The sequence below is a fragment of the Dromaius novaehollandiae genome, chromosome Z (assembly GCF_036370855.1).
Source record: "Dromaius novaehollandiae isolate bDroNov1 chromosome Z, bDroNov1.hap1, whole genome shotgun sequence".
Taxonomy (NCBI): Eukaryota; Metazoa; Chordata; class Aves; order Casuariiformes; family Dromaiidae; genus Dromaius; species Dromaius novaehollandiae.
This window is the reverse complement of record NC_088132.1, coordinates 52,431,646-52,442,801: the sequence shown is the minus strand read 5'-3', so window position 1 is coordinate 52,442,801 and position 11,156 is coordinate 52,431,646. Positions and strand designations below refer to the sequence as shown.

At 39.1% G+C, this 11,156-nt stretch overlaps 1 long non-coding RNA gene across 1 annotated transcript in view; it reads right to left on the bottom strand.

Moving 5' to 3' along the window:
• Positions 1-3,880: 3,880 nt before the first annotated feature.
• Positions 3,881-11,156, bottom strand: part of LOC135324875 (uncharacterized) — a 40,055-nt gene continuing 32,779 nt past the window's right edge. The window contains exons 2-3 of the long non-coding RNA XR_010386108.1: positions 7,612-7,689; positions 3,881-4,042 (exon numbers count right to left, since the gene is read on the bottom strand). This is a non-coding gene — a long non-coding RNA (uncharacterized LOC135324875). The remainder of the gene's footprint in view (positions 4,043-7,611; positions 7,690-11,156) is intronic.

Here is an 11,156-nt window from a genome sequence, read left to right as displayed (position 1 = left end):
GCACCATTCTGCTGAGAACTGTAAAAAACATCGTCTTACTTTCACACTACTGTCAGACCAGATTTGAACACAAAAAAGACAATTGCTCACTATAAAAGGCAACAAATTTTTATTTTTTAAATCATTTAAATGGTTTTGTTTTCACTTGTGCTGCTCTTCTTCATGTTTCTATCATCTACAAGAAGCAGACACTGAAACCAGAAGAAAGTTGTGTTCAGAGTAATCTACCTGCACAGTAATCAATTGAAATCTCCCAAGAAAACCTGGCTTCTAGATGAGAGACATTTAAACAAGAAACTTGCAAATTTTGGGATGCTTTGGTGAATCAAATCACCACATCTTCAGAGACTTGCTCATTACTTATTATCAGTGTTCAACTTATTTTTTATTCCATCTTACTTCTGCTTCTATCCCACTGACCTTTTTCAAAGTAAACCTGCATTGACTTCAGTAGCAATTTTAGTTCTGGAAAACATGGAAATCAAGCCTTTGGTGTTATTTGATATTAAAACAGATTAAAACTGTTTGTCTTCTGCAATAGTGCTTTATTTTTTCTTTATTAGTTTTCTTTTATCTCATCAGGTTTGCATATATCAGGATTTTGTAACACTAGTGAGTACACCAAGGGGTCTTGTCAGTGTTTCCATTATCATTCATAAATCATGATTTTCGGGGTTAATATTTCAACAGTTGTAAATCACATCTTGCTGAAATGAAGCAGCCTGGATTTGAGTCTATTCTTTTCCTTCTGAAATTGGTTTTAACCCATTAAATCCTTTTCTGCTTGTTTTTTGAATGATAAGGACATAACGGTAGGCATCAGCAAGCACTTGTCTGGAATCTCCTAAATAACTTCACTGTCCAAGGAAGGAAAGAGGTAGAAAATTGTAATTAAAGAATTTTAAATCCTGATGGTGATAGATGAAATTGGTCTTGTCAGCAGGATTAGGCAATTCCATAGGTCAGAAATAAAAGCAGAGAAATGTTAGCTCTTTACTCGTGAAAAGCCTTCCTCCTCAGCCATTGCCATCTTTATTTTTAAACTCGGGATGAAGCTGCTGTGCTTGGCCGGAGGCGGGTGCGTGCGGGTCCCCGTGGCCGCGGCGAGGCCGGCCGTGCCCTGCCCGACCTGCCGGCCCCGGCTCTCCCTGCCTCCCACAGCCTGGGCACCGCCGCCGCTCCCAGCATCTGTGTCCCAGCGCCAGTGCGGAGGACACGCTTTACTGCTTTTTTACGGCTCTACTTTTGCTCTCCCTTCAGCATTAATGAGCTCTGCACCTGCGTTGCGGGAGCCTCCCGGGCCTGCAGGGCTGCTGCAGGCCTCCAGCAGGCGCAGGCTTTTGGCGGCGCCCCAGGCACACCAGTCCGGCTCGGCCGCGTGGCAAGCGGCTTGCTCTCTCGCTGCAGAGGAGCAGATCCGCTTACTGGTGGCGCAAGCTGGTGAAACTGCCACTTTCACCAGCTGTTTCTGGAAGTCCAGCACCATAAGCAACGGGAGGCTCGGGAATCCTCATCCCTGCAAAGGCAGCAGCAACTTCCATTTCATTCGGGGACTAAAGCCTGATACCGCTGACATCTAACATTGCAGAGGATCAGATACAGAGACGATACTTCGCCATAAGTGTTTTACTTACTTGACGTTTTTCAGAGATAGCCGTAGTCTATCTCTAATGAGAGATACCCATTACTATCTGCTTAATTAATGCTGTTTCAAAATAGGCATGAGATACAGATATATATGTACACACACATAAAAAACAGGAACTAGAGATGGTCCAAAACAATTTACCGGAATACTTAATTTATTTTGTTTTCTAAAAATTGTACATTTTGCATGAGGAAAAAGTCAGGAAAAGATATCAGTTTTTCAGTCTTCTAATAGCAAATTAGTCTTTCTGTCATTAAAAGATAGAACATAAATCTGTGCAATCAGCTTGCAGAGGAACAGTGTCTGCACAAATTGAACCATTTTTAGGACCTTTCAATTTAAGATGCAGTCTTCCATCTAGTAAAAGCACTCACTTGAGACTTCTTCTTTTGTGATTTTTCATCACAAAGAGTTTGAAATTATTTTGTTCATCATTCTGCTCTTCTTTCTTTTCGCCTCAGCAAGATGTTGAGTGAGAATCCCAAACAGACCTCATCAATGCACCTCAAGAACCATTTTATGACCCTCATATAACACTTTACATGACTGTTTAATTTCCTATTTAAAACAAATTAACTGTTGCATGCTCTAATCAGGACACAAAGGATCCCAGATCTTGTCTGGAAGTATGTGGAGGTTACCGAGAGGTTGTCCAGATTAATGGTTCCAGGGAGTGTATGACCTTAGGATGAACTTTGACTAAACTTTGCTCTTTGTGCACTTGACAGTCTGTATTTGGAAAGCATCAATTGTCTACATTCAACATATTAAATGTAAGGCATATGCTTTCCACAGGCTTGGAGCTTCTTTGTTTTTACAGAAGCCAAAAGCTTCATCAACCTAATTTATATCAGTTATATCAGTATTCCATAGCTATTTCAATCTGCTTTAATATGCATTTATTTCATTAAAAAATATGTCAGTCATTTCAGACTTTCTTGCCATTTCCTCTTCTTCTAGATCGTGTGCCCTTATCATTGCCACGCTATGGCGGAGACGATGAACGATACTTGTGCCTTGGCTGGTAAGTTCCCAGGGCAGTTGGGCAAGACTTTGCTGTATTACTTCAGCTCCATTTCCATCACAGCCATCTCAGGAGTCAAGGGTCCCATTAGTGCATGTTTATTTGGATTTTACACATGAATGTAGACATATATAAGTGTATGTGTACATACATAGAAACTAGAAAGAGCTAGAATGGGAGAGAGGAGAGAAGGAAAGATTTTTTGGTTGTGGGAGAAGCAGCTAAAACTGCTTTCGCAGAGCATTGCCTGCGCCCAGGCACATGACGGAGGGCAGTGGGAGACAGCAGAGAGCTGCTAGCACACAGAGGCAGCGTGCAGGTCGGAGTGAACACCTTCTGTGACTAGAACAATTGTTTATGCTAGAAAGCTCCTTCAAAAAAATCCATCTTGTTTATTAAAAATTACAATATCATAAATGGTTTCTACAACAGTTTTGCTATCAGAACAGGGAAGTGTAGCTGATTCATGCAAGTTATCCTAAAAAGCTAATCAGCAATTTTCTATCAGAACATTATTCCACTAAGATATAGCCTTCCAACCGAAACAGTAACTTCCTTCTGTTGTCAATACTCCTATTTTCCACCAAAGCGACTTTTACTGAAAATAAAAAATGGTTTCCAATGCTGTTTGTGGAAACAAAATCGCTTATATGTGGTGTTTTAGCTTCTGCTTTTAAGTGACAAATTCCACAAAAGTTAAAAAAAAAAAATCTTAAAACTTTGCTTTGAAAATAATCAAATTTCCGATCCTATTCCTAAATCAAACACAGTTCCCATTGTGGCTATTTCTGTAAGGTTACCAATATTATTCTACAGAAGAGCCTACCCAGAATAAAAAGGCAAAAACTATTCTGATCCTCAGGCCTAACCGTCCTTGTCTATGTGCTTTGCTCATGTGTTTTAGCTCACAGATTTTTCTGCCTCATCTTAGTAGCCTTATTCTTTATCACAGGTCTGAATGCATTAGGAAAGATTATTTTGCTTTGAAGAATGAGACCAGTTAAGTCTATTTTGAAAAATGAGCCCAATTAAAAGCAAGGAAATATTTAAAGCATCTCTACAACCATAATAATATTTTGATGGGCTTAGAGTGAATCTTTACAGGCTGTATTCTGGCCAAAAAGTGTTGCACTAGTGTTTCACCAGTGTTGTGGGTTTAGTGGTACTAATAGAGCTATAAATGTTTATGGAGACAAGGGTTGTGTCTACATGAACAACCATTCTCAGCCTTCAAACATATACTTTTGTTCACCCATAAAGATTTCAAGCTTACCTAAAACTGGAGTTGCTGTGACCACGCTGCAGACCTCTGCGACTAGCAGACACAGGCTCAGGATCAGAGTTGTGGCCTCTCCAGTGCTCTTTGTGAACTGAAAAATAGCAAAAGCCCAGCTCCCAGGCAGATCCTTCTCATCAGCCAGGACTCGTCTGAAAGCCAGCTGCACAAGCCATAGCTGTCTTGACAAACTATTCTAAAAACCTACTCTTTTAGCCCATCCAGTCTTAAAAATGACCTAAACACCCACCTTCATTTCCAAAGGTTCTGAAAGCTCAGCTAATCTTATTTTCAGTCTGGGATGACCACTGTTAGATTTACATCTCTAATGATTTGTTTTCTCCTCATACTAAGCAAAATCTAAATTTTATCTGCTTCTAAAACGGTTTTTCCACAAGTGGCCCCATGACCAGGTTGCCATTCAGTCTCATTGCACTGGTATGTAAATCTGCTGGAGGTGGCCAAAAAAACTGGCAGGTTGTTTTCCTCATTAACTTCCCAGAGTGCCTTCTGGAGGCACAATATGATCTCCCACACCTGCACGTTGCCACTGATCTCTACAAATGCAAGAAAAAATCATCTAAATCATGTAAGAATGAATCATATGGAAATGTAATTAAAAATCCCTTGGAACTAATTGCTTGAGCTGGTCAAGAAAGGTGATAGGATTTTACATCCATGGAGACATTTTTTCCCTGTCTTTAGTAAAGATAATATTTGGGATTAGTATAGCATGGCACCTGTCAGCTAGGCAAATTTCTGGCACGAGGAAAGCACTTGCAAGTGGTGGGGCCTAGGAACAGCATAGTGAGGAAGCAAGCACATAGCTCGCCTGAAAAAAGGAAGGTAAGATTAGGAGCCGTGCGGCATAGCACAGAGTGTTTAGCAGATGCTTTCGGTGCTAGGTTAGGTGGAAAGTAATCATACAGTTTTTGTTTGTAGACAAAGCCAGAGAAAACCAAGTGTCTTTCTCACACAGCAGCTTGCTATGAGCCGCGTGGAGGGTAGCATGAAGTAATATAGAGCTCTGCAGGGTAAATTGTCCTGCAAACCCGCTCAAAGCCACCTTGGGTACATCTACTCTATATGATAAAGGTACAGAGCATATAAGACAACACCTTAGTGTTTTTATGTTACTCTTTTTAAGTAAAAAAGCTTAAGGAGTTGTACACCTAAACTCCGCTGAATGTTAACAGTGGCCGTGGTATTAGCAGCGTCTGCCCAGAACCACTGCCTCAGTGGACCCCAAAGGGAAGAAGCATCAAAACCGAAGCTGGCACTGGACAGGACTACTCAGCCTAACTCTTATGAGTAAGCTGCCTCCTTGGCATTTAAATAAAGGCATCTGGGTTACACAGCATGTATTGGGTGTTCCTGCACTGTGCAAGTACACCATGATATTCTGCCTTTTTGTTTCATCATACTTTTTAAATGAAGTATGTATCCAATTCTACAAACTTTGGGAAACACCAAGCTTATTTTTGCGCTGGAGTTTTGCAGCTGGTTTTCATGCACACTGGCCATCTCTTGTGATACCAGCACGCTATTTTCTGAAAGATACGCTGCCTCCATCTGCTTATAGAAGTGATAGTTCTAATGGTGTTAGCAATAGTGTTGTTCAGTAATAGAAACATATCAAGCACATATCATCAGAATGGTGGATTATCCATCATTCAAAGATATCCTTCAACTCTTATAAGTTTTTTTGTTCTAATAGCCACAGGTTTTTATCGGAATAATAAATGCTCACTCAGTTCTGATCCAGACATGACATTGTGTTGTGAAGCTGTTTGCACTTTTTCCAGTCTCTAAAACGTAAGCCATTCTCTCAAAAAGTCAATTCACACTTCTGGCACTTCTCAGGCACTGATGAACACAGAATTGCAGCTTACTAAAGCTCATCTTTAGAGAATCGCTTATTGTAAACAGATGAGGAAACAAAAGATTTTGTATTCCCACCACATGTGACATTAGCTTTTCAATCAGTTGCTTCCCCATTGATTAGTTAAACAGACCAATGAATGTCAAGCAACCATCAACGCTTGTGATATTTTTTCAGAGTAAATGACATACATGTGTGGTCGCTTTGCTTTAGCTATGCAATCCTTGAGGAATATAATTTATTTCCTCTGAAAGCATGGGTACCTCTTGGATAATGGGTAACTCGTGATCTTTACCGACTCAAGCATGTTCTTCAAGTAGCCCCACTTAGCTTTATACCTGAGTTGTGAAGTCATTTCAGTTCAGTATAGCACACTCACCGCTGAATAGTAGTTCTTTTTCCTTCTCACAATTCACTTCCCTTAAAAATCCCTCTACTGCCCTCTTTGTGGCTGCTCTTCAAAATCTTTCTATACTAAAACTTTAAACTACTGTTAGAAACATTTATTTCCATCTCGCTGCTTCTAGCCAGGGAAGTATTCAAATGACATCCAACTCAATATATAATGATCCTTGAGACTTTTCATCATTAATAAAAGCTGAACTTCTCTTGTCCTTCTTTTTAAATTCTTCTGGCGGAGCAGCAAAATTCTCTCTGACTAGATCTATAAAGTTTGCACTAGCAGCCTGGTTAAAAAGGGGGCATTGCCATGAGAATCTTGAATTTCTAAGATTCCCACTTGAATTTCTAAAGATTTAATTCACTGTACCTTTCTGGTGAGCAAGTCCCTCTCTCCTTCCTCTCAGATCAAAGTTAAGTACACTTGCAGGTTAATGTGATTGTAACTTTTCACATGCGATAAGTCTACATGCTTGTGCAGGCTGAATAGGGGATTCCCTTCTGAAGATACCTGGACCCTCCTTTTTTCAAAACAAAATGAACAGTATTACAAAATCATGTGGTTTTCAACTGTGGCAAGACCATGGCTGGGGATGCATAAGGCTTAAAACTCTCCTTTTTCTAGCTTCTTTTTAAAGTATAAATTCCCTTTCATGGCACTATAACAACTAGGTAAGATGCATTATGGATTGGGGCCAGTGATGAAAAACAATTTAATTTCTAAAATGATTTGGTAAGATAGCAGTAATACTATGTAAAAGCTTCAAAGGGATGCTTGTTTTAAATATCATAGGACACTTTTTATATGCTAATGAAAAAGCAAATGTCTCTAAGAAGGAAGAACATGTTTGAGGTTTAAAAAATAAATGAGAAAAATCTTCGGTCTGCCTAATACAAAGATCCACTTCAGTGTAAGTGTATTCACTGTTCATTTCCCGGTAAACCTCTGGCGGGGGGGCAGTGGGAGGGGTGATTTCACAGTCTACTCAAATGTGCTGTAATTAGAGCAAGGCCTGCTCACACTCTTTATCTGGAAGGTCCTTTTTTCCACCCCCATAAAAGAACAATATCAGTTATTAAGCCACAGGCATAAGGGCAACCTGTTATTTTAACACTAGGACTTTGACTTGCTGGCACTCAAGATCTAGAATTTAGGCGTACGATTACGTGGAGCTGTCACACAGGCGTAATGTTTGTACTGCTCTGTGTGGCGAGAGAGCTGGTGCAGGGTCCTGCACCTCGCTGAACCAGCGCCACCGTCCCGCTTTGCCTAGTGAAAAATGCTGGAGCAGAAGGATCCGTCACGGACCTGCCTGTAGCATGGCATCGAATCTGAAAAGCTCTGAAATGTGGTCCCAAAATAGGGTCTGATCCAAACCTACCGATTTCAGCCGAAGTGTTCTCACAGATTTCAGAAGACGGTGGATCGGGCTCTATGTTTCTGTAATCGTTGCATTCTGCTGGAGAATGTAAAAATAGTGTAGGTCTGTCTCCCAGTTCATGTTTTAAATTATCATTATAGCATCTTCTCACTTGACCAAGAAAATGACACAAGTAATATAGTAGAGCAATACATAAATATTATTTAAGATTGGCCTCCGTGCTCCCATATCCCAAAGGCTGAATCTTAAAGATAGGTCATTATGTTATTTAAACATGATTTCTTAGAGAATGAACTAGAAATTTGCTACTGACAGGATAGCAGCTGCTTCTGAAAAGTCGATATCACACCTCTTGAATTGAGATGCTAGTCATCATCTACTTGTTATAAATGCATTGCAATTTCATCATGCAACCTGCTGTTTACTGTTGCTGGGGTTAACTTTCCTTTTAAATAAATTATTTTCATGATTTTGGTAGGACAATTTCTCAACATCAACACAAAAACATTAAAAATGTTCTATTAAAAAAGAACTCATTTGTCTACTTCATAGTCACATGTCCAAGAAGGACAGAGTAGAACGATTAGGCTTTCTCATCGGGTGAAGAAATTATGGTGGCCACAGCAGGATAGTTTCAGCTCTTAAAAACTCATTGTATTAGATTACTGTGATGGACTAAACACAGAGGTGCTATATGAATGATGACTGATTTCTCTATTAATGGGTGGAGCGTAAGAGCAAGTGGGTGCAGTTTATTTGCCAGGAGGACTCATGGATTAATCCATACAGACTATTATGATCATAAAGGCTGTCTTTCCTCATAAAATAAGTCAAGGAACATCACTGCATACTTTCTACATCCATACCAGTAATTTATAGCTGAACTGAAAGATGGCTATTGGAAAGTCATCTGGTTTTCACCTAGATACCCAAAGAAAAATACCCTTCCTGGGGCATCTTGCTTTTTTCTTTTTAGTATCCTTACTGTGGTTACCTTTTTTATTACATTCAAATTCTGAAAAAACCCTGCAACCAGCTTTACTGTTAAGGTCTGAGAATAGGTAAACATAAAATATGTAATGTCTTTGATTTGAGCTAGAATATTGCATTGCTGTGCTTTGAAATCATGGCTGTATTATAAAACTGACAGCTTTAATGGAAGAGTGGCTTTCAAAAGATGGTGTTAAAAATACACTGAATAATTCTCTGAGTGGTGGTTTTTTCACTACCTGAATATTCAGGATAACAGCAAGAGACACAGCTTTACCTTATTCTCCACCTTATTCTCCTTATTCTTCGGAGAGCCATTCAGTGGTGATAAAACATACTTTGTTTTACAGTAAAACCTATAAAAGCAACTTGTGTTTTTCAAGCCACTTCCCATCTTAAATGACCACTCCAAAACATCTCATTATTTTTTGGTTCCTGACAAGTGTACTTAAAAGAGTCCTTGGACTTCTATATTATCTCCTTCTAAGTGATATACAGTAGAAGACTTCTAAGGTCTTTTGATAAAAGTTACTGCTTATTTTCCCTTCTTGTTCCCCTCCCTCATCCTCAACTTAAACAAAAATGTGAGAAATTCCTTGTCTGGTTCTCCTTGAGGACCCGCTGGGGGTTTCAAAGGTGTTGTTTGTGAGCATTTTCAACACTTAATTCAAAGGGCAGAGAATGATTCATCTTAACAAAGACCATCTCTATGCCTAAGTGTTGCTAAAGCACTGACATTAAATACCCATTAACAAAAACAAAAAAAAGTTTTAAATAGCCTAGTAAAGATAATTCTTTCTGTCAATTAATCAGATTCCACTTGTATTCCTGGTATGGCAGTGCTATGAATTTTCCAGTCAGCAGAAGTCTTCTAAGATAAAGAAGACAGCTAAGACCTGAATTTTGAATTTATAGCCCAAATAAAACACAAAACGAAATACTTTCTTTTAAAACTGTTCCTTTAGACCCTTCTTATATACCACAAAAAAAGAAAAATAAGAGATCAAGCATATTTCTTTCCTTTTACAAGACATCCTTAAGACAGATTTCTCTATTGTAGAACCTTGCTAATTACCCAGGTTTATGCAGATGCACATTTTATACTCTACAGAAAAGTACAGTAGACTCTCTTCAGCTCCTAGGAAAGATTTAATAGTGAATGCCACAGCATATTACTAAGACAATTATTTTTACTGTATTTTCTGGAGTCCATTTCCCATCCTACTATACGCTGGAAAAAAACAGACATGCAATTCAGTTAGACGAAGTATATTTTGTGATGCTTTGTCTTTCCTTTTCTTTAATTGTATCAGCTCATTTACTCACTGATAAACAGCATTCAATCATTTGACTCACAGCACAGATGCAAATTAGTGAAGTTTCCCTGGGACACCCAGAGCAGCTATGCTTGAAGGAGGACAGCAGCCAAAAGCAGATGACATCCTAGCCTCCGATTCTGCATAGCATTCTGTTACAACTGTATGCACGTGTGGTCACAACATGCTTCTTGCCTCCGTATATTGTCAGGTAAAATCAGATGAAAACTCTGCTTATTCTAATCGGCTCAGCAGAAGTCTTCCAAACTTGGGATTATACTCAACTGCTCTAAAATAAATATATGCCAGCAGTACAAATAGGAACACTTTCCCACACTCTTCGTTCGGACATTAACATCACTTTTTAATAACCATTGAATAACACATTTTTCTGCCAGAGGTTTGTTTACTGGTATTTCTTTTCATGTGTTTTTCTGGAAGCTGCTTTGTAACTACTTATTTAAACTTGGAGTAGTAAAATGCCATTATTATCTGCATCAAATATACTCTAGTGGGATATATCATACTGCTCAGCAGGACTACCTGCAGAACAGTGCACTGTTTTCCCAAGAGTACTAGAAACAGTGCAGTAATAATTCATTATAATCCTGTATTTCAAGATTATTTTTAATAAAAAGCTTTTAAGAAATGTTAAAGCATAGATTTCTCCAAAACTGAAAGATTGTTGATTTAATATTTGTGTATACGATTCAGAAAAAGGGGCTTTGTCTGTTCTGCTTTGAGTAGAAACGATTGCATCAGCAGACTATTAATTTGTGACATATCTCTGAAACTTGTTATTTACAGTTTCGAAACTGCAGGAAAAAGAGCAGTTATAATACATTTGCCATGGCATTTTTTTGGTCAAACCAGCAAATACAAAGTTTTCCTGAGCCCAGCTGTGAATTTACCCATAAACAGGCAGCAGACTTCTGGAAGGGATTTTACATAAATGGTACCGCCGTGGTGTTGTAACTCGTGTGAAATCAGCTACTGCCCACATGTGCACAAATTATGTGGACTCTATTAACTGAGGTTGAAAATTGGCTGTGATGGGCCAATTTTGCCCTCACAGAACAAAGACTGCCAAACCTCTTCAGGGAAGGACTAGTTTCTTCTTAGGCACATCAAGACAGAGCTAGGAGTAGAAAGGCAGTACCTCTTCTGGATGGATAGCCAGCCTGGGCTCTAAAATACGTTTCTGCTGGAAATGAGGAGTGCAGAAATTAGATACATTTT